The sequence below is a fragment of the Tasmannia lanceolata genome, unplaced genomic scaffold, assembly GCF_043159265.1.
Source record: "Tasmannia lanceolata isolate RefF3 unplaced genomic scaffold, GAP_Taslan_0.1 ptg000004l, whole genome shotgun sequence".
In the NCBI taxonomy this organism is placed as follows: domain Eukaryota; kingdom Viridiplantae; phylum Streptophyta; class Magnoliopsida; order Canellales; family Winteraceae; genus Tasmannia; species Tasmannia lanceolata.
Window position 1 is genome coordinate 2676721 of NW_027518681.1, and position 25005 is coordinate 2701725.

A 25005-nucleotide genomic window follows, 5' to 3' on the forward strand; every position below is an offset into this window, starting at 1 on the left:
AACTAAAGCAAAATTTCCAACCAGTGTCTAAAATTAATTACTTTAAGAAAATACGGTCAAAGTAACTAAATGTCCAAATAACGTAAGTCTACTCTCCCTCCCCGATTCTCCGTAAGCGTCGAGTCTCCAGATTTGTAGAGATATAATCCACGGGTGAGCTAATGCTCAGTAAAGTAATAACGCAATTACTCTAGCAGGGTCTAAGCATGCCAAGAGAATGAAAGGTTAGAACAGATGATTAGTAGGTAACTGAAACATGGAAGGAACAACTTGGTCTCCCATATTCCAAAGGTTAACACTGAGGATTTCACAAACACGATCGACACAAGTACATTGAAATCATATAAGTCACTGGACAAACCACGATGTTGACATAAAACTCTTTCGACACCTTGTATTTTGTAAGCCTAAAGGTTCAACCCTTGGCAAGTCCATACTGTTTTGATGATTCCAAACACAAGTGATTTTGTGTTACTAATGATTTTGGTATTTAAGTTGTAGATGTACATGTTCATTTAACCAAAGTCAATGGAGCTTGGATCAAGGCATCGGAGCCAAAAAGAGAGCATCAATAGAAGTTTGGAGAAGCCTTGGAAGATCCAAGATTGCAAGGACTTGAAGTTAAGAACATCATGTCGAAGATTGATGAAGTATCAAGTTCCTTAGATTGTAAAGTCCGTCCTTAGCATAGGTGCTTTAGAGGCTCAAAGGAGAGTGAAATAAGGTCTCTAACAATGTAAAATAGTGAGGTAAAACTGATGGAACAAAAGCCCAAATTGTACATAGAAATGAAAGACAAAAAGATGAGAAAAAGTGTGCCTAGCGGTCTACAAAGGGTAGCTCAGTCGACCGAGAGGCCCCTGACCGCAAAAATAAAAAAGGGACAGAGTGTATGTCGCGGTCGACCGAGACTGGCAGTTGACCGAGAGCGATAAAAATGCCTTTTAAAATAGCGTATCCGTTGCGGCTAGTTTTGTCCCCTTTGCCTATATAAGGGTTCCCTAACTTTTAGTCATCTCTATAACACTCCTAAACTTAATTTGAAGATTACATTGAGTTGGAACCCTTTGGAGGCTCTTTTGAACTATATGTGAAGGTGTGGACTTAGGCTTTCATTTGTACATCATTCTCTATCTATTGTAAGCCTTGCAAAGGCATTTTTTATTCTTTCTTTTCTCGTATTATCAATTGTAATTGGCAAGTGCTCGGAAACGCAGATCCATCTTCATGGGCAAGTGTTTCGATACGTGTGGCTTTCTCCGATGGCGAGTGGTGAGGCGTGGAGCCACCTCGGTTGTAAAGGTTTCATCTTCACCTTAAGAAGATTGAGTAGAGAAGCCATCAAGGTGTCTTGGTGGAGTGGAATGGGTCTTGAGTTTAAGACCGAACCACTATAAATCCCGGTGCACTATATTCTCTCTCTCTACCTACAACCTTGTGCGTCTTGAATTTATCTTCATTGTGCATTCCTTACTCATTTTGTTCTTTGATTCTAATTCATTGATCAATCCTTAAAAAAGAGCAAAAATGTTATAAACCCAATTCACGCCCCCTCTTGGGTTGCCAGACCGGGCCCTATTTCACGCCCCCTCTTGGGTTGCCAGACCGGGCCCTATTGCTATTTCATTTAGTATCAGAGCTCAAGGCTCTTACATAACAAATTCATCTTAGGTGCTGCTCTCTCATTCAACAGCCAGCCACGAAACGCCTTTCTGTGATGGTAATGAGGGTCCTCGGATCAAACATTGTTCACGTGTTGTTGCGCATAATCAAGGTCCTTGGATCAAATATCAAGGGCGGCACCTACATTGATATGTGGTGTTGTAAACTTGCTACAAACTGAGAATTCGGCTATGTATCTAGTATTTATTAATTGCATCAAATTATATAAATTCAATATTCGCAGCGATGTTTATAATGTATATTTTCAATTTATCATCTGATTTTACAGATTTATCTGTAAATATTGTCATCTCAAAATAATCCCAAGAACAGAAAAAATAATTGTCTGATGTGACTGAGAAATGAAGCAGTCAAAACCTTGGGGTGGGGCTAGCTTTGATGATGAAATGCAACCTTTTTTTTATTCTTTTTTTTTTTGAACCATCTTGACAGTTCACCAACCAAAATTTCTGTCTCCCTCAATCTTGAGAGTTGAAATTTTGAACAAAAGAGTAGGATTCAATAGACATGAATGAGGTTGGTTTGATAATGCCTTGTGAAGGCAGCTACGTTTCAACAAAGAAAAGGAAAGTGGGCCATACATATTGCTTTCACATGGTCTGATTCCACGCTCACTTCAGCTTTTCTTTGCGGCCATGGTTGGTAGGGTTTGCTCTCCACTTTCTAACGTGATAGAAGACTTTTTAAATGGTGTGGGGGACTAAGTTGATTCTTTCTGAATTTCTTCTTCAATCGCAACTAATCTTTTCAACAACCAAACTCTAAATATAGTCTGGTAATGATGTCAGACGCCAGAGCCTTTACAAAGGCCAGCCATGTTTACGTGCACATACAATGTTTTGTTATTTAGGGCCCTGTTTGGATTGCAGGTAATTTCTGGAAAATTTTGAAAAGGAAAAATATTTCTACAAGTTCTTACTTTTTTTTTCAGATCAACCAAAAGAAAAAAAAGATAACTTGAACTAATCCTATTCAATTTTCACTTAGGAGGAACCTTAGATTTATAGGGGAGTGATAAATCGACTCCCCATGTGTGTTTCTCTCTCCTCTGGGTTAGAGAGAGAATGAGGAGAGAGATAGACACATGGGGAGTCGATTTATCACTGCCCATAAATTAACCACAATCATATTGCTTCCTTCTAGGAAAAAAAAAATTTTGTCATAATCATTTCACTTCCTTCTAAATTAGGGGAAAAAAATTCATCCGAAATATTTTTCTTGCAATCCAAAACATGACCCTAGGAAATGAAGAGGCCCCACTATTATTATTGTGCCGAAAAATTTCATCTATACGTTTTGTCCGCACCTTGGATAAACATGCCCTAGAGATATTTCATTGAGACAAAAAATCGAATCCTTACCCTTCAATTAATAGGAAATTTCTAATTAAATGTGCCCCGCTGTCTTATTCTTTTATTTTTTAGCTCTTGTTCTTGTGATGTAAAATGTTCCGGTCCGGTCTGAATTCAGACCCGGCCCAGCCTGGCCGTCTGTTGCTAGGTCCGGGAATGGCTCCTGGCAAAAGAGCGGTAGACGCGAATGACATATAAGCTGACGTTAATAGCAGGTCTAATTCCGCTTACGACAAATTTTATGTCTATTTTTAACTGAAAAAAAATGGGCATAGAATTTGTTTTAGGTTAATTCTAAGCAGAAGAAACAGATGATTATTGCAAAAGAAACTTGGGCAGAAGAGGCCGAGTTCTTGATGTGAAACAGATATAGAAAAGGGAGTTCCACTTCCACCTATAATCTACAAACGATTTGCCTAAGTTTTTATAGACAGCTTATTTTACTCTTGTGGTCCCTTTTGTTTTTGCTTTTAGTATGAGTCCCCGAGCCTAGGAAGTTGTTATCTGGAAAGTGGCCCGCAATCGTCCAAATATAGCAATTAAGGTGCACCATAGGAGGAGGCGCAGATTGAGTCATTTGATGGGGCCCACGAATCAATGGGTTGTACCTAAGTTCTGGTGGGACCCGCCATAAGAAGATGAAATGACATATGCCCCTTTTCCTCCCCGGAGTCACCTCTTGCAGTGTGACAGAAATATGCCAAAAGTAAGCAAAACGTGATTCGGCAGTAAGACAGGATGGCTAAAATTCGAATTTAATATGGTTTTGGTTTACAAAAGGGAAATGTTATCAGCACCATCGTACCTTGATGATCGCGCTCCTCACTTTATTAAAAGTACGGTATTGCCCGCACCATAGGATAGGATGATACAAACAGAGAGGGAGTAGCAGTATGCACTCGGACGCTACAAACGAGTTTTAAATGGCTTTTAAAAAAGAGAAAACGGTTTTTACACACAAGTGTAGATAAGTTATCTACACACTAGCTTAAAATACAGCGGAATGCATATTGTTTGGGTGATCCAAACTATTCATTTGATTGGCCCTCACATAAATAGGGTGTCCACAAAAAATCAGCTCCATAGGATCATCCCAACCCTACGATATGTGGAGGTAAAATGGACGTGTATAAACCTTCACAAATCTGTCCATTTTTTGCCTCTACGGTTCGTAGGGTTAGGATGATCCTATGAAGCTGATTTTTTGGGCACACCCTATCTAAGTGAGGGCCCATCAAATGAATGCTTTGGATCACCCAAACAATGTGGGCCCCCACTGTATTTTAAGCTAATGTGTAGATAGTCTATCTACACGTGTGTAGAAACCGTTTTCTCTTTAAAAAAATCCCTTTTTTGGTAACTAGAAATACAATAGAGGAGGGTCGCCAAGGGAAGAATAGGGGGCAAATATATCACTTCACTATAGAAAAAAATGAGTGGTAAAATTTGCATTTATCTCATAATGGCTTAATAAAGATAGACATTAGGGCATTAAAAACCAAAATCAAAGTCAAGTAAGAAAGCCCTAGTTAGGGGCACCATCATCATTGGCCCACATCTGCTCTTTACGTTTAAGCACACCTTATTTGGTGGCACAACATACGATCGAAGCCCACCTCAATTAGTTGCGCATCTGCATTTGAATCACGATCCACATAGGCACAACATTCACGTTTACTTTTCGTTTTCTTCACTTCTAGGACACAATGGAGGTTTTCTCTCTTCATTGATGCAATCAAAGATGTGGGACATCTACGAAGTGGGGTATTTGTAGACACACCATTTACTTTCACCCTCTAGCCCTTTGTTGTTTTCAGGATGAATCTCCAATTTTTAGGTGGTGGTATCTGAAAAGTGGCCCACAAGAGTCCAAATAAGGCAGAGCAATTCAAGGTGGACCATATGGAGTGGTGCAGATTGAGTGACTTGAGAAGACATGGAGGCCAAGCAGTGGCATCATGCTACAATTGAACTTTCCACTTATTATTGAACCTTCCATGCTCTAATTAATGTAATCAGATAGATCATTGATGCCAATCAAGAGCTCTGTCAATATAGACATGCATAGAAGAAATAACAGTAACCTTTGTGCCTTAAAGGTAGCAATTCAAGACTATACAACCTTAGATCGGCATCTGATGAGAGCTTGATCAAGGGAGAATCATCAAAGATCGAGCCAATCAAGACACATGTGTACTAAATTGATGTGAACCATTGTCTGATCTATCTATGGTGATGGCATTACAATCATCTCCTTGGAGAGGGCATATCACCTCCTTTCCAATAACAACATACAGAGCAACAAATAAAATTTGTGGAAATAAAGGTTAATTAAATCATTAAATCCAAATATAATATGGAGGGTTCATAATCAACTCCACCTCCTTAGCTAATGCTCATTACAATCATCTCAAGTAAATTTTTTGAATAGAACTGAAATAAATTTGACTAAATCTTGAAGTAAGTCCCACTCCGGAGATCCTCTCGCTCTAGAGATCCAACAGCGATCGGCCTACTGCTCCTTTGTATCTGAAAATTGTTAACCACAAAGTGAGCTTCTAGCCCAGCAACTTGCCCAATCCCATGCCAACTAATAGGAAAGTAATATACATATAGAAAAAGAATTTATCATGTTCGAAAAAATCAGTTCATGCAATATAATTAAAGAAGAAAAAAAAGCATTTTGAAACCCATAAATTATCATGAATAAGAAGGGTAATTTTAAGTGAAATCAGTTCAAAAAACTCGGTTTATCAACTCAGTTTTAAAAAAGATCAGTTTTCTAAGAGGGTGCTCCTCAGTCTTCTCTGTGGCCAATTTCCAACCCTATTGCTAGGTGGTGGAGCCCAAGCGAACTATATGTCAATGGGACTTACAAGTCCAAGAGCGTGCAAATGTAATATAATAATCCCTAGAGATCAACCTTATGGGCATAAGAATTCAAATCACCACCAAAGGTAAACATTACGTTGGCGTGGGGGAGAGGCGAGCTCAACCTTATGGGCAAATCTTCCCGGCCAGTCTATGTGATCACGATCAGTGTACAACCCACTAGTAGGTGCTAGGTACTAAAATCCTCGCCATAGGTCAATGTTACTAGCGGACAACTATTCCATACCAAAATTGAATCTCCGACAATTCTAGTTGATTGTGGCATGTGAGTTAGTTGTTATGAAGGATGACCCAGACAATCGAACGAGCCAAAATCTCATTCTAACTGTAACTCTAACCACAAAACCACACGATTTCTTCCTCCGTTTAACTTTATCTACATAACAAATCTCAAACAAACTCTAATGCCTAAATCAACTACAATTCATACTTTAACTAATATTCAACCACGTCGGCCCAACCCCTCTGACATTGTGCCCGAGTCAACGATGACTCTTGCACTCCCACTTAGCGCTGACTCTCTATTGGTCATGCAGAGTTCCTTTCTAAACTCCCTTAACTTCTTGTAGTACAATCCTTTGGTAAATATATCGATGACTTGTAGTACACTCTCTCCTGGTCATGCTGGGTTTGCGTAGCGGTGGGTGTGTGTTGGGGGGGCGGGGGGGAGGAGGGGGGCGAGCTCAACCTTATGTGCAAATCTTCCTGGCCGGTCTATGTGATCACAATCAGTGTACAAGTGCTAGGTACTAAAATCCTCGCCAGAGGTCAATGTTACTAGCGGACAACTATTCCATACCAAAATTGAATCTCCGACAATTCTATTTGATTGTGCCATGTGAGTAAGTGAGTTAGTTGTTACGAAGGATGACCCGGACAATCGAACGAGCCAAAATCCCATTCTAACTATAACTCTAACCACAAAACCACACCACACGATTTCTTCCTTCGTTTAACTTTATCTACATAACAAATCTCAAACAAACTCTAGTGCTTAAATCAACTCTGACATTGTGCCCAAGTCAGCGATGACTCTTGCACTTCCCCCTTAGCGCTGACTCTCTATTGGTCATGCCGAGTTCCTTTCTAAACTCCCTGAACTTCTTGTAGTACAATCCTTTGGTAAATATATCGGTGACTTGTACACTCTCTACTAGTCATGCTGGATTTGCGCAGGGCACACAGGGGGGGTGATCAACCTTATGGGCAAATCTTCCTGGCCGGTCTATGTGATCACAATCAGTGTACAACCCACTAGTAGGTGCTAGGTACTAAAATCCTCGCCAGAGGTCAATGTTACTAGAGGACAACTATTCCATACCAAAATTGAATCTCCGACAATTCTATTTCATTGTGGCATGTGAGTTAGTTGTTACGAAGGATGACCCGGACATCAAACGAGCCAAAATCCCATTCTAACTATAACTCTAACCACAAAACCACACGATTTCTTCCTTCGTTTAACTTTATCTACACAACAAATCTCAAACAAACTCTAATGCTTAAATCAGCTACAATTCATACTTTAACTAATATTCAACCACGTCGGCCCAACCCCTCTGACATTGTGCCCGAGTCAACGATGACTCTTGCACTCCCACTTAGCGCTCTCTCTACTGGTCACACTGAGTTCCTTTCTAAACTCCGTGAACTTCTTGTAGTACAATCCTTTGGTAAATAAATCGGTGACAATAAATCGGTGACTTGCTTTCATTCAAGAACTCCTTGGACTTCTTCGAAAGATGTCGATTCAGTAATACCGACTTCATCAATTGATGGTGTTGCATATGACACATCCACAAACTTTGGATTTGGCTTACGTACGTAAGTGGATCTTCATGCTTGTGTTCTTCATCTTCAGATATCTCTAGATGTAACTCTCTCTCATCTCTTCAGTTTTCCTCATAGGATGAATACCTGTTTTCCATGGACTTAGCTTGTTTGGACATTTTTGGCTTTCTTCTACAGGCATAACCTCTTCTAAGGATTGATTGATTTGACATCACCTCCACTTGACTCGAATGGAACATTTATTTTTAGCTTCTCCTGCAGATTAGAGTCTAGAAACAAGAGTATCCCGTTTTTATGAGCAATAACATCCCTAAGTTAGGAGTTAGAGAGAGAGGAGCAAAGAATCAGAGTTTTATGTTGGAAATTGTAAATCAAAATTAATGTTCATGGTGCTGTGGAAAGTTTTTGAAGACTAATAGGGTAGCTATTTTGTGTTTTGTGTCTAAAAGTATGAAGTCATTCATGTAGAGATTTAAGCTTAGAGGGAAGCTTTAAAGGTAAAGGTTCAAGATAGAAGTATAGAGATACTATGGGAAAAAGGTAACGAACACCAAGTCTCTTGTACTTGTGTTTTGATATAAAAAAAGTCCTCTTATTTTGATGTACATTTGTGTTTTAGCGGACGTCTACACGGGCTCATTGGCCTTGTATCTCCCAAATTTTATCATCATTTTTTCGGGTTATGTTTTTCATGTATTTTTATGTTTGGCCCTAAGTGAACCCGAAGCAATCCGACTCTACCTGACAAGATGGGTTGGGTTAGGGTTGAGATATTTAGAGGCGGGTTGGGTTAGGGGTGACCATCCTCGACCTGAGGCTCAGGTTAGGGTTAAGGGAATGCTATTTTGGGTTAGGTAAGGGTTGGCCTCAACCCGATCCAACACAGCCATAATTGCACCCCTACGAATGGTATCAAAGCTTAGGTTGTGTTGTGTTGAATAATCCAGTGCAAGATTTTTGCACATTTTATTATGTTTTTTCAAAAATGTTATTTAGTCAAAATATGGCTTATCATAAACTGATGGAAATTTTTTTAAGTCTAGTTTCCAATAAAAAAAATGGATTTTTAATCGGAATTTTCTACAAAAAGTTATTATCAAAAGAGTGAAGGTCTGTCAAAGTAAACTGTTTTCTTGAAATCTGAATTTTTAAGTCAAAAATTTCCTTCTTGTGTTTGGTTTGAAAAATTATCGACAGGAAATTGGTTTTTTCATTATGTTGTTGATCTCCTCCAAGAGAAACTCTATAGGTGGCAACATAAGCTTTCGATTGCCTCCAATCTAGTGCCCCATACACACAAAAAGCATATTAGGGTTGATTATTTTGTTATGAAAGAAATATAATATTGGTATCATTCCCCTTCCCCTATATTTAATGTCACAACCAGGTCCCTGATCTCTTCACAAAATCAAACCAGGATGTATTTGCTATGAATGAATGCATAATCCTCCACTTCTCCCAGGTTGACATGCCTCATGTCCAGAAACTCATGAGTTAGCATAATAAAGCAAGACTTTCTGACCCACTTAACTCATCCAATAGGCTAGTTGCAAGTTGAGATATTGTTTTATACACCATAAAAATGTGATTTGGGCTGAAATGATTAGTGGCAATGATGCGCTAAGCATCATTGATAATATAGATAACTTAGTTAGTTTCAACTCCAATTTTCGAGCGATCAAATCTCTGATAATTGAAGATAAAGACAACATAGTCAGGCTAATCACCAGTTGCTTATTGAAGAAATTACTCATCATTTATGATAAAGATAACTTCGTGGACGGACGAACGTAATGGTCCCAAAGAATCCCAGCCGAGCAAGAGGATAAATGTGAAGAAGAGAACCCAGTACTTAGAAATCAAATGAATCATGGCAGGTAGTTCAGAAGAAAAATTGGCCAAGACGCTCACAAAGAGCCCAGTACCCTACCAAATTAGCTGATTATGTAATTCACAAGGGGTGAGCTTTTAGATCTCTCAGGCCTAGTGATTGTCGCCCATTTGCTCTAAGCCTTGGTTTTCCATCTCTTGCATGTTCCGAGTCATGGATTGTTTTGTGCCTTTTATTGTTTCATCATTCTATATCTCAAATAAACCGGTAGGGGTCCCTGCCTAACCCCAGCTTACCTATCAAAAAAAAAGATAACTTCGTCAGGCTAAAGTTCATATGACAAGAAATCACTCATCTCTAAGATAAAGATAACTTTGCAGTCTAAAGACTCTAAACTAGCTCTAGTTTCAAAGTGATGAAATCACACTTCTCTAAGAGAAAGATAACGTTGTCAGGCTCAACTCCAGTCTGTGTGTGTGATGAAATCACTCATCTTCCAACTATAAAGATAGCTTGATCAGGCTCAATTCTAGTTCCCAAGTGATGAAATTACTTATCTCCGACAAAAGAAGCCCTACGAAAATGAAGAGTGGCAGGAGGTAAGTAGAAAGAACCATCAGAATTTGCGAAAAAGCCAGAGAGCTAGGAAGTTCAGCCAGAGGATGATTGACGCTCTTGGTTATTAGAAGTTTCCAAGATTCTTTGTTCTTCCCTTTCCTTGGATTCTGCGTCTAAGGATAGGTTTTGTTGTTGTTGTCTTATGGTTTGTATCCCTATTCTAGGAATAGGGTTAGAGTTTGTATGCTGATTGTTTCATCTTTCTCATTTAAATAAACCGGTAGGGGTCTATGCCAACCCCAGCTTACCTATAAAAAAAAAGAGAAATTACTTATCTCCGACAATGAAGATTACGTCGTTAGGCTCAATTCAAGTTCATGTGTGAAGAAAATCACTCATCTCTGATGATAAAGACAACTTCGTTAGACCCCACTTCTGAGTGATGAAATTACTCAATTGCTGGAGATAAAAAACAACTTCGCTAAGCATATATTACACCTTCTATGTGATGAAATCTTTGCATGGACACAGACAAGGAGATTCACTCTTGCTCTCTAGTTATTTGCACTGGCTAAGGAATTCCTGGGCAGTGGTTTGTCATCCCGATACAGAGAAGGCCGTGCTACCTACTTTTTAAGAAATAGAGGCAGTATTACGATCACTCACCACCTATTCCTTGACAACACTATAATCTTCTCCAATGGGAGAAAATCCAGCCTTAAACAAGTCATGTCATTCCTTACCGGTTTTGATCAGGTTTCAGACAAAAAAAGTCAATAATTAAATCCAAGAGCTTTATTTCTTTCTCTTCTTTTTTTTTGATAGGTAAGCTGGGGTTTGGCGGGGACCCCTACCGGTTTATTAGAATGTGAAAGATGTTACAATCAGCGTACAAACACTAACCCTATCATAATAATAGGGATATAAACCAAGAGAACAAAGACAAGACATGTCCTTAGAAGTAATATCTAAGGAAAAGTGGACACACAAAGTATCTCAAGGACCACTAATAATCAAGGGCGTCTATCATCCTCTGACTCAACTTCCTAGCTCTCTGGCTCTTCCACAAATTCGGGTGGTTCTTTCTACTCACCTCCTGCCACGCTTCAAGGGCGTATATCATCCTCTAAATCCAAGAGTTGCTTTGCTATTTCTGAGAAAACCTCATCAAACAGAAACAACATCATTGCAAACAGGACTGTATTCACCAATAAATTTCCTCCCATCTCTTATATCGTGGTTCCCCTTTATGTAGGCCAACTGAAATCAAGCTTCTTCGATGACCTCATTTGGAAGATAAGATCCAAGATAGAAAGGTGGAAGGGCAGGTTTATATCCGAAGCAGGGGACTAGATCTCATAAAACACATTTTCCCTTAAAATATTAGTAATCCCCCAACCCAACATCAGTTCAAAAGCGAATTGATAGTCCGCTACCTAATTTCTTGTAGAGTAGGTGTGAACAAGGACCAAGAACTCACTAGGTTTTCTAGGGTTGCATTTCCAAACCCAAAGAAGAGGGAGGATTGGCTACCAATTCAATGGCGGATCATTGTTCATCTTTCAGACTCGAGGCTCTCCATCATCTCCATGCTAACTCCACGCTTTGGAGCTCCTTTATCAGATCAATCTGCTGCAGAAAACAGCATTTGAGTCTCATAGAACCATCTCTTGACAGTTCTAAAATGTGGAATGAAATCATAGTAGTCAGATACCTAGGTTGAGAACGCTCAGTGGATTGTTAGAGAAGGATCCATCTCACTCTTTTTAGACCTCTGGTTAGGCAGCGCCCCTTTGATATCTCTGGACGAAAACAAGGAAGCCATTGACTGTAAAGACAGCATTAAGGAGAAGCAATTGCCATCAGGCGGCTTGAGAACGCTTGGTAGATTGTTGGAGAAGGATCCATCTCATTCTTTTTAGACCTTTGGTTAGGCAGCTCCCCTTTGATATCTCTACACCTGCCTCCTCCTAGGATACAGTAGTTGATCAACTCCAAAGTAGTTCTGTCTGATGCACCAGATAAGCTGATATGGTGCCCTGCATCATTAGATCAGTTCAATACCCACACGGATTGGGATCTAATTAGAACCAAGGGGCTAATCCATAGCTGGGCCAAACCCAGTTGGAACTCTCTTCCTCCAAAGATCAGGTGTTGTTTTTTTGGTAACTGTTCCAGGAAGCTTTGCAACTGATGACAGAATCAAAAGAAGACATATCCAGACACCGTCCATATGTGTTTGCTGCAAGAACCATAAGGAAGAAGCCTAAATAACCTCTTCATTGAGGGTGTGATCTGTATCGTGTGCTGTTATGTTACGTGTGCTGTTATGTTACGTGTGCACAACTCTTCAATAAGTGGTGCCTGGTTAGTAGTCGTGGTGCTGTTATGTTACGTGTGCTGTCAAGTCGAATCCTTAGAAACTGGACAACAAAGAATGTTGAAGGAGATGCAAGAGATGTTCTCTGCCATGAACACCCGCTTTGATCAACTTGTGGCTGGTCGAGGCCGCGATCAAGGGGAAACTCCATTAATCGCAATGGAGTAGGGCGTTTTAATGGCTAATTGAGTTGGGGCCTGAAAGTCTATGGTGGAAATCGGCACGCATGGCGGAAGCTTAAGTGCGCTGCAAACAAAAAATTTCGTTTCCACCAACCAAACCAAGATCCTAGTTACTAGATTGATTCATGGTGATGATTGAAATACATAAGTAAATAAAACTTTACCAATACAAGATGATTGACCAATACCGCCAATCTCTGCTTGATCTACTCCCTGCTAGGTGTTCATCGTTTCTCAAATGCAAGCCGCTCCGGAAGTCGAAGTGGTGGCTCCTCTCGTCGTGTGGTTGAAGGAGGAAGAAGACAACTTCCTTGCTGAGATCCAATCCCAACAAAACTGAAATCCTTTTTACTACATGTTCCTCCAAGGAACTAAAAGCAAGAAGAAAGAGAGTAGACGAAGAGAGAACGAATTGGAGAGTGGGGAGGGTTGGACGTTTTTGGCTCAAGGTTTTCACAAGTATATGTGCAGCCCAAAACATCAAACTCTCAAACCTTTTTATAGAACACCACCAAGGGAATTCGTTTCCTCCTAGAATCCTAAAATGACTTTGGAAACTTTTGTTAAATAAAACTCTTTTTTATTTCTAAATATGAAATACACACACATGGGTAAAACGTTTTCCCCAATTGTACATAGTTTCCAAATTCAAATAGGATTCCAAGAAATAGAAAACTTCTCCATAACTCTCTTCCCTTCTTAAATTTCCACCAATAGGAAATTAGTTAATTCCATCCAATAAGAATTAAGATAATTCAAGCCAATAGGATCTCACTTAACTCTCATCCAATAGGATTTGAGTATTACTTGAGCACATGCACAATTAATTCACTTAAGTCCCATCAAATAAGATTTAAGCAAGAATTAAAACAAGTGCCCCACCATTGTACCGTGTATCTCCTCTAATAAAACATGTGTACACACCCTAGTATGGTGCGCCTCCACCCTGCATCACATACAGTGGGTCCAACCCATTCCAAACGTACGATCAAATCCAAAACCCGGATTGTCCAACAATCCTAAAAGGTCTACCGAGTTGTGAGTGGGATCATCACAGGGATCCAATGGTCGTTCCTGCAGGACCCACATTGGCCCCACAATTTGATAATATGGCGTTGTAGGGATTCCCTTATTCAAATAAGGTTAGTGGGTGAATACCAAAAATCCAAGATACCAAATTGAGTTCATCTATGTGTTTATTTTATGTTTTTTCAGGGTTTGGTTATATTCTTCCAGGTGATGGTTGATTTGATGTGTATCAGCTTATGTATGTTTTAATTTTCCGTGGGATGGTTCTGTTAAAACATGAATAGATTATTTTGTAACTCCCATGTAAAACTCCCTCTTAATAATACTAAGAGAGGAAACTCTCTTTTATAAACTTAGGTTTCCAAAAGGAAAATGATTTCAGCGCTCCATTGTTTTGATAAACATGCGCTCCACTTGTTTGTCGTGTAGTATTTAAAGGTCTTTAAGAGCTTTTTGAGAACCGTAATATTCCTCTGACAGCCCTTTAAATACTACACGGTAAAAATTGGAGCGCCTATTTATCAAAACATTGGAGTGCAGAAATCATTTCCCTTCAAAAAACCTAAAGACTACTTTCCTTATTTGCCTCCAACACACATGTTGTTGGAGCGGGGCCCTCCCATTTGGAGGTGTTGCCCACTTCAAACAAACATTCAATGTAATATTGAATGCTTGGTGAAATGAAGAAAAATTTTGGAAAATGAAAGGGAATAAAGGAGGGACAAGTTTGATGGTGATGTATAAGAAAAGAAGAGAATGAATAAAATAAAGATAAATGAATCTCTTGAGCGAAATTCCGTGAAGCAAGCGCTGAATTTCAACTACTTTTGCAGTGCATACGCCAAGAAATCGAAGCACGCGCCGAATTTCAACTACTTTCGCGGTGCATACGCTAAGTCGGCAGTCGTTGTTGAATTCAGTGCCAATTTTGGTGACTTTCAGTGCGGGCACTTCGATTGCAAGCACAGTGCCCATCCTGCACCTATAAATAGGGCAGAAGAAGGGGCAGAAAGACAGAACACCAGCAGAAGCACAAGTGAAGTGCACTGCAGAGTGAATGAGAGTGAGAGAGACACACACACACAGTTCTCTGATAGCTGTGTAGTGAGAGCCAGTGCGTGAGGGAGTGTTAGCTACTCATAGCCATACACTGAAGGCACAAGTTTGTATGCACTCTTTAAGAGACCCACCTACAGGTGATGTTGTAACCCATTATTTACTATAGTGGAAGTTTTCAAGTGGACTACGGTCCCGTGGTTTTTTCCCTTCACCCAGAAGGGTTTTCCACGTAAAAATATATGGTGTTACTTGTCATTTATTTTCGCTTCCATATTTTTATCCCATTTAATTTTCACAGCTTTAACTCGGGAAAACTTTATCCGGGCCTGTAATTCCGTAAAAGTAACATTTTTCCCAACAAAGTGGTATCAGAACCTTTGCTGCTCTAGATTATTTTTCTGTGAAGAATTAAATGGAGGAGAGCTCAGGCAACATGATTAAATTGACTGCATCTAAGTATGCGATCTGGAAGCCAAAGATGGAGGATCTTTTATACATTAAAGATCTGTGGAAGCCTATTACAATGGAAAAACCGACAACGTCGACCGACGGCAAATCGAAAACGTCGACCGACGGCAAATCGACAACGCCGACAGACGGCAAACCGGCGACCATGTCCGAAGGAGATTGGACAGTGCTCAACCGGAAGTGTGCCGCTCAGATCCAACAGTAGATTGAGAAAAGCATTGTCCAAAATTTTGCCAATGAGCACGATGCTTACGTTCTTTGGCAGAAATTGGAGAAAATGTATGCGAGGACAACCGCCCAGAATAAAGCAAATATGATACGCAGACTTGTAAATTTGAAGTACAAGAACGGGACTAGAGTCTCGGAACACATGAGCGAGTTCCAAGGCATGGTGGATCAACTCAATTCTATGAAGATGACAATAGAAGACGAGTTGCAGGCATTGCTACTATTAAGCTCCTTGCCAAAGAGCTGGGACACACTAGTTGTGTCGGTCAGCAACTCAGCACCTGACGGAATGCTGACCATGGAGATGTTAAAAGACAGAATGCTAAATGAAGATCCCGACGAAAAGACGAGGGATATAATCCAAAGTCAGAGGCACTTGTCACTGATAGACAAGAAAAGCAAAACCGGCGCGGGAGGAGCAAAAGTCGAAATCCCTACAACCAAAACCAGCAAAGATGACGATCAAAGTCCAATTTCAGACGAGACAAAAAGTGCCACCATTGTGGGAAGCCGGGACACTTCATCAGAGAATGCAGAAAGTTCAAGGCGGAGCAATCTAAAAATAACAAAGAAGATAACAGAACAAATGACACCACAATAGCTGAGGATGAAATTGTCATTGTTCGAGATGATGACTGTGTTAAGCTCGCATGCCAGAGTTCCACCTGAGTAGTTGACACAGGTGCTTCCTTCCACGTCACTGCACGGGATGATTTCTCCACATCTTATACAAGCGGCGACTTTGGCCTTGTAAGGTGGGAAATGAAGGTGCATCCAAAATAATCGGCATCGGCAATATTTGTTTGGAAACTAAAATCGGATGCAAGCTATTTTTGAAGGACGTGAGGCATGTTCCAGACATCCGCCTCAATCTAATCTCTGCCGGGAAGCTCGACGACGAAGGCTACAGTAATTACTTTGGTAAAGGAAAATGGAAGCTCACCAAAAGTAATCCAGTGGTAGCCAAAGGAGTAAAAAGCAACACTCTCTACATCATAGAAGCCAAGCTATGTGGAGGTGAAGTGAATGCAATGGAAAAAGAAGTACTAACCGAGCTATGGCCTTAGTTATCAATTCTGTTCCGTTCCGACAGGAATTCCGGTTCCGGCTCGGAATCCGGAACGGTTTAGGATATTTTCCGTTCCGGCCAGAATTCCGGTCCATTACGATTTAATCCTTTTACCCTCATTTTATGACCATTTTATGGTCGTTGGAAGGGTATTTTTAATGAATATGCCTTTTGGGACACATATTTTGGACTATTTATTAGTTTTTTATCCTTTTCTATTGTTTTTTTTTTTTGGGGGGATTTTTCTCATATTTTTTAATATTTTTTTGTGTGACCGAAAAGTTTTGACTAGAATGCACCGGAATGACCGAAATCCCACCGAAATTTTGTTTCGGTGGCCAAAACGGAATGGACACCGAAACGGAATATACAACTATGGCTATGGCATAAGCGGCTCGGCCACATGAGTGAGAAAAGGCTTAAGATTCTCGCCAGAAAAGAACTCTTGTCGGGAATAAAAGAAACATCCTTGCATACTTGTATTGACTGCATCATGGGAAAACAACACAGACTTGCATTTCGCAGTTCCTCACCATCTAGAAAAGCTAATCTTCTAGATCTTGTGCATACTGATATCTGCACTATGCAAAGTAGAACACTCGGAGGTGCTCTCTACTTTCTAACTTTTATTGACGATCACTCCAGCAAGTTGTGGACGTTTGCCTTGAAAACTAAAGACCAAGTGCTGGAAGTTTTCAGACAGTTTCACGTGAAGGTTGAAAGAGAAATTGGCAGACGATTGAAGTCTCTGCGTGCAGACAATGGCGGCGAATATCGAGGACCATTCGAAGAGTATTGCAAAAACTTTGGGATCAGACTGGAAAAGTTAGTACCGAAGACATCCCACCACAACGGTGTCGCGGAGAGGATGAACAGAACCATCTGTGAGTGAATCAGATGTATGCTCTCAAACGCAAAATTGCCAAACTCCTTTTGGGGGGAGGCAATGAGGACAGCGGTTGACTTGATCAACCTTTCTCCTTCAGTTCCACTTGACGGTGACGTACCAGAAGCTGTCTGGACAGGCAAGAGTGTTTCCTATGGCCATCTGAAGGTGTTTGGATGCAGAGCATTTATTCATATCCCGAGAGATGAAAGATCCAAGCTCGATGGAAAATCGAAGGAGTGTTCTTCCTGGGTTATGCCCATGAAAAGTTCGGCTACAGACTCCGGGATCCTGTCAGCAAAAGGATCAACAGAAGCAGAGATGTTGTGTTTCTTGAAGATCAGACAATCGAGGACTTCGAGAAACACGAGGAGCTGCAATCATCAGATAATCATCCAGTTAATCTGGAACTAGTCTCCCAACCCACAGATTCGAATGTCGGGGGAGCTATATCAGATACCGATGGTGACAATACTCCACCAGATGACGGTTCAACATCAGAACCGGTTGCAGAACAGGTCCCACCAGAACCTGAGTTAAAGAGATCTACCAGAGTGCGACAGCCCAGTCGCAGATATTCTCCTAATGAGTATGTGATGCTCACTGACGGGGGAGAACCGGAGAGCTATCCGGAAGCAGTGTCCGACGAGCACAAGAATGAGTGGTTAAAAGCCATGCAAGAAGACATGAAATCCTTACATGAGAACCACACATATGACCTAGTCAAACTACCGCAAGGTAGAAAAGCACTCAAGAATAAATGGGTGTTCAGACTGAAAACTAAAGAAGCCAGCTCACAACCACGATACAAAGCAAAGCTGGTTGTGAAGGGATTCGGGCAGAAGAAGGGCATTGACTTTGAGGAGATATTCTCGCCGGTAGTAAAAATGTCTTCTATCCAAGTTGTTCTTGGTTTGGCAGCCAGCTTAAATTTGAAGGTTGAACAACTTAACGTAAAGACAGCTTTCCTACATGGTGATCTTAATGAGGAGATTTACATGGAGCAGCCTGAAGGTTTCAAAACCAAAGGGAAATAGCATCTTGTGTGTAGACTGAATAAGAGTCTATACGGGCTCAAGCAGGCACCAAGACAGTGGTACAAGAAGTTTGACTCATTCAAGGAGAAATACGGCTACAACAAAACCAATGCAAATCACTGTGTGTTTGTCAAGAAATTTTCAGACGGTGATTTCATTATCCTCTTGCTTTATGTTGATTATATGCTAATTTTTATTTTTATTTTAAATGGCGAGATATATTGATTAAATGGAACCGAGTTGGTCCTCAGAATACAAAGGGAAAACAGAAAGAAGATAAAAACACATCAGCTATACAAAATACAATTAAGATGGAAGATCATCGAACCACTCTAAACCCTGCCTAATGACCCCAGACTTGGCTAGTCCATCAGCTTCTTCATTGGCTGATCTTCTAACATGGGCAAAAGAAATTTCTGACCTTGCCACCCAGTCCAAAATCTCCTCAATAAGGCTGAGAAATCTCCAAAGGGGAGGAGCTTTACCAGCAATCCATCTAATAACATTAGAGGAATCCCCTTCCACAACAACTTTATTCAAGACAGGTCTTTCGATGTGAAGGATACCATAATATGCTGCTTTTACTTCCGCCTCTGACGAATCAAAAATCCCATTCGGTCCACAGAATGCCCACTCCACAGCCCCTACATTGTCCCTCATCAGAACTCCAACACCTGAAGACCCCGGGTTTCCGAAGGATGCTCCATCCACATTCAGTTTACTAAAACCCACAGGCGACGGAACCCACTTCTGAACAATCTTCTGCCTAGTTAACCCTTCCATACAAATGACATCCCATCTTTCCCACAAATCATAAGCCGACACGAATCTGAACAAAGGAAGGTTCTTCGCCCATTTGATAGACATAGCTATAATCCTCTGATAAATACTGAAGAATGAAGTGGATGTGCCCTCGAAAACCCTACCATTTCTTTCTTTCCAGACCGCCCACCAAAGAGCTAAAAGGCAAATCCTCCACATCACCTTCCCTTTCTTTTTCCAAGGGACAAATTCCCAGCCGTCCAAAAGCATAAGTACTGTTTGAGAAAACACCCATGGGATACCAAATCGTGCTAAAACTAAACCCCATATCACCCTTACTACTTTACAATGTATGAACAAGTGATCAATAGATTTGCCATCCTCCAAATATAACGGACAATGATCAATCAAGCATAAACCCCTTCTTCTCAGAAACTCAATGGTTTGGATACGCCCGCTACTTACAGACCAACCAAAAAAAGACACTCTAGGGGGACAATGAAAGGACCAAACCTTAGCCACGAAAGAATCCTCAACATCCAGAACAAACTTAGCATATGCAGATTTCACGGAGAAGATTCCGGATGAATTCCAAATCCATATTCTTTTATCCTCACCGGATTTCTTGATATAGCATTTCTCAAGTAGCTCAAACAAGGAAGATAAATCCTCTAATTCTCTTTCAAAAAAATTCCTTCTAAACCGAGGACACCAAATCACCTTCTGATCCACTCTTTCAAAACAATCGCACACAAAAGCATTTTTATCTGTAGCCACTCTTAGTAGATTTGGGAATAGCGATCTCAAGGGTTCGATTGCGCACCATATATCAAGCCAGAACCTGATACGCCTAATAGAATACACTCTGAACTTACAGCCCTGATTAAATACATTTGAGAAGCAAAGCACATCCCTCTAGATCGACACTCCTCGCCTCTCATAAGCATCGGCCGACGCCCATTTTCCATCCAGCACCCCCTATTTACTCCCAATTACTCTAGCCCACAGAGCTTGATCCTCCTCACCAAACCGCCATAACCACTTACACAACAAAGCAGAGTTGAAACCCTTAATTTTCCTAATTCCCAAACCACCTTTTTTAATTGGAGCACAAACCTTCTCCCTTTTAACCAAATGAATACCCTTCTTTTCAATCGACCCCTCCCCAAAGGAATCTTCTCTATCCTCAACCCCACGCTTACCGGGCATTTAAATAACGATAGGAAATAAACTGGAATATTTGCCAAAACTGCCTTAACAAGGGTCAGTCGACTTCCTTTTGAGACTAATCATCTTTTCCAAGTCTCCAATTTTTTCTCAATTCGAGCAACTATCGGGTCCCAAAGAGCTTTATTAGGCCTCCCCACACCCAATGGAAGGCCAAGATAAGAAGAAGGAAGCTCTTCAACCTTACAGCCCAAAATAGCTACACAATTGCTGGCTTCAAGAGGGGATAAATTGAGTGCGAACATACTTGATTTCGCAAAATTAGATCGCTGACCTGTAATCATCTCGTAGCATCTAAGGATTGCCTTGAGGCTCATCACTTTAACTTGATCCGGCTCACTGAAAAGTAGGGTATCATCCGCAAATTGAAGGATTGACACTTCCACTTTGTTCTTTCCTATCTTAAAACCTTCTATCAGCCCCACTTCGCTGCCTTTCTGAATAAGCTTGCTAAGAGTTTCCGCCACGATCACAAAAAGAAAGGGAGATAAAGGATCCCCTTGTCTCAAACCCCTCGATGATTTAAAGAAACCTTTTGCCGAGCCATTAATCAAGATCGAGAACCACGCTGACGAGATACATCTTCTAATCCAACCTCTCCATTCATTTCCAAACCCCATTTTACCCAATAGATAATCCAAACAATCCCACTCCACCCTGTCATAGGCCTTTTCCATGTCCAACTTACAAACCACCCCTTTATTTCCGTGCCTGAAATAATCATCAATGGCTTCATTTGCTACCAAAGAACATTCCAAGATCTGCCTCTGATCCACAAAAGCACTTTGGCTATTGGAAATAAGCTTAGGCAGCACTACTTTTATTCGATCCGCCAACACCTTTGCAAGCACCTTATACAGACATCCCACCAAACTTATTGGCCGGAAGTTGGACATCTTCGAGGCTCCTTCTATCTTGGGTATCAGTGTAATAAAAGTGGCACCCGTTCCTTTATCAAGATGCAATCCCTCATGAAATTCTTTGAAGAATCTGAGAATGTCACATTTCACCACCGACCAACAAGACTGAAAAAAAGACAAACAAAAACCATCCGGACCAGGAGCCTTATCCTCGGAAAGAGAGAAAAGGGCTTTTTCAATCTCTTCCTCACCGAAAGGATCTTCTAACTTTGAGTTTTCCTCCAAAGAGAGACAATTAAAAGCCACATCTTCCGGGAGACGCAACAAATTCTCAGAGGAGTAGAGTTTGGAATAGAAAGATATAATGGCTGAGGATATGCCTTCCGTTGATGATATGCTAATTGTTGGCCATGATACCGGCAAAATTAGCAAGCTAAAGAAAGAATTGAGCAAGTCCTTTGCCATGAAGGACTTGGGACCAGTGAAGCGTATTAATGGGATGAGTATATCCCGAGACAGACAGAACCACAAAATTTGGCTATCTCAAGAACAGTATGTTGAAAAAATTCTCGAAAGGTTCAACATGAGCAAAGCTAAACCAGTTTGTTCTCCACTTGCAAGCCACGTTAAGTTCAGTGTGAAACAGTGTCCTTCAAGTGAGACAGAAAAGTCAGAAATGGATAAAGTGCCCTATGCATCGACAGTCGGCAGTTTAATGTACGCCATGGTATGCACAAGACCTGACATTGCTCATGCTGTTGGAGTTGTTAGCAAGTTCCCCTCAAATCTTGGTAAGGAACATTGGGCAGCAGTCAAATGGATACTCAGGTATCTTAGAGGTACATCTAGTACTCAGTTATGTTTTGGTGATGGTAAACCTGTATTACAAAGTTTTACAGATGCTGATTTGGCTAGTGATGTGGATATGAGAAAATCCACATCAGGGTACCTACTAACCTTTGCAGGGGGAGCTGTGTCATGGCAGTCCCGATTACAAAAGTGTGTTGCCTTATCCATCACAGAAGCAGAATACATCGCTATAACAGAAGCATGTAAGGAGGTCCTGCGGATGAAGTTCCTAAAAGAATTGGGCCGCAAGCAAGAGAAGTATGTCCTATACTGTGATAGTCATAGTGCAATCCATCCCGGCAAAAATTCAACGTTCCACTCCAGATCCAAGCACATCGATGTAAGGTATCATTGGATACGTGATGTGCTGGAAGAGAAGTTGTTACAGCTTGAGAAAATCCACACCGACAATAATGACTCCGATATGATGACAAAGACCCTACCCAGGGAAAAGTTGCAACCTTGCAGAAAAGAAGCTGGCTCGACGACCCCCCTTCCCAAATTGATCGTGAGGGGGAGATTTGCTGGAGTGGGGCCCTCCCATTGGAGGTGTCGCCCACTTCAAACCAACATTCAATGTAATATTTAATGCTTGGTGAAATGAAGAAAAATTTTGAAAAATGAAAGGGGGGCAAGTTTGATGGTGATGTATAAGAAAATAGGAGAAATGAATCTCTTGAGCGAAATTCCGTAAAGCACGCGCTGAATTTCAACTACTTGCGCGGTGCATACGCCAAGAAATCGAAGCACGCGCCGAATTTCAACTACTTTCGCGGTGCATACGCCAAGGTCGGCATTCGTTGTTGAATTCAGTGCCGATCTTGGTGACTTTCAATGCGGAATTTCCACACATCGATTGCAAGCACAGAGCCCATCCTGCACTTATAAATAGGGCAAATGAAGAGGCAGAAAGACAGAACACGAGCAGAAGCACAAGTGAAGTGTACTGCAGAGAAAGTGAGAGTGTGAGAGAGACACACACAGTTCTCTGATAGATGTGTAGTAAGAGCCAGTGTGTGAGGGAATGTTAGCTACTCATAGCCATACACTGAAAGCACAAGTTTGTATGCACTCTGGAAGAGACCCACCTACAGGTGATGTTATAACCCATTATTTACTATAGTGGAAGTTTTCAAGTGGACTACGGTCCCGTAATTTTTTCCCTTCACCCCGGAGGGTCTTCCACGTAAAAATATCTGGTGTTATTTGTCATTTATTTTCGCTTCTATATTTTTATCCCATTTAATTTTCACAGCTTTAACTCGGGAAAACTTTATCCGGACCTGTAATTCCGTAAAAGTAACCATTTTCCCAACACATGTGGTGGGAAATAAGGCAATTTTCCCAACATAAAGAATATGAACATGTGCTTCAAAACATGGTAACATGCAAGTAGGAAAAGAACCTTTTAGGAAACAAGTCACTCACACGCCTTAACCAAGTCCAAACAGTTCTTTTAAGAAAGTCCTTTTTTCCAATCCCTAATCGAATACCCTATCAAATAAGATTCCTAATCATTAGAATCTGCGTAGGACAATCAAATATCAAATTTGGGGTAGAAGGGACTGCGTTCAAGACACTCAAATCGGGGTAAAAATACTGTCGGTCATCAATCTTAAATTATCACGAGTAATCAAATCTACATGCATAAATCTAGGATCAAACTTATGATTAACACATGATAGTTATCCCTAAAAACTCAAATCTAACTACGTTCAAACCCTAGAACACAAAGAATCGAAATAGGGAAAGAGAAAGAAGAAATACCTGAAAGTTTCTTCCAATTTGAGAAAACCCTCTCTCTCTCTCTCTCTCTCTCTCTCTCTCTCTCTCTTCGGCTCTTCCTCTCCCTCTCTTTCTTCAAAGCTAGAGTCTGTTGATGTTATTTTGATCTACTCTCTCCGTAAACGAATGGCTTTCCCCAGTCCCGCCCTTGCTTTATTTACATGAGAACTCCTTTTTGAGGGAATTGCTAGGGTCCATCGGAAAAGGCATTTCGAGGCTTGTCAGTGGCATTTCAGACCAGCCACCTCGTGAACGGAGACAAATTACCACCTCGTGAATGAGACAAATTTGTCCCATTCAAGAGGTGGCTGGTTGAAATGCAAGCCGCGGAGTGCCTTTTGCGATTGACGCTAGCAATTCCCTATTGGGTTTTATTTCACAGAGACCAAGGGATAGGATTCCTCTCTAAACCATAATAATAAAAAAGGGGAGTGATAAATCGACTCCTCAAATTGATAAATTGACTCCCCATGTGTCTTTCTCTCTCCTCTAGGTTAGAGAGAGAAAGAGGAGAGAGATAGACACATGGGGAGTCGATTTATCACTGCCCTAAAAAAAGGATTTGCTAGGTGCCTAAGTCCAACACAAAAGGCATTTTGAGGAGAGTCTGCTACACGAGAGAGCAGCCACATAGGCTCACTTTCCGACCGATTTTGTCAATATTCATGATGTGGCTGCTCTCTCATGCAAGAGACTTTCCGTGAAATGTCTTTTGTGATGGACCCTAGCAAATCCCAAATAAAAATCCAAAGAAATCCTAATCAGTTAGGGACTGTGTTTGGATACGCTGATTTTAGAATCTGGGATTTCTTCAAAATTGTAGATAAGAGACAAGAGAAGATGCAGATCAGCCGTCGTTTTCTCATTTTCTGACTTCGTGCCCTTCTTTCCGTCAGCATGAGAGTAGCAGATCATCCCATGTTTCCAGGTTTTAGAAATCTCAAGATGTAGGAGATATTTCTAAAAGTTGGATTTCTCACTTAAAATCTAAGAAACGTTGTCATGACAACATACAGTCTTTTACACTGTTTTCAAACTAAAAGCCTGGATTCTAAAATCCGCATATCCAAACGGCCC

The 25005-nt window shown here is 40.8% G+C and overlaps 1 long non-coding RNA gene across 1 annotated transcript; it reads right to left on the bottom strand.

The window, feature by feature from the left end:
- Positions 1-5102: 5102 nt before the first annotated feature.
- On the bottom strand, positions 5103-24288 carry LOC143876033 (uncharacterized). Its single transcript, XR_013250285.1, has 2 exons — positions 23911-24288; positions 5103-5564 (listed from the first exon to the last, which is right to left on the bottom strand). It is a non-coding gene; the product is annotated as an uncharacterized LOC143876033 (long non-coding RNA).
- Positions 24289-25005: the final 717 nt, after the last annotated feature.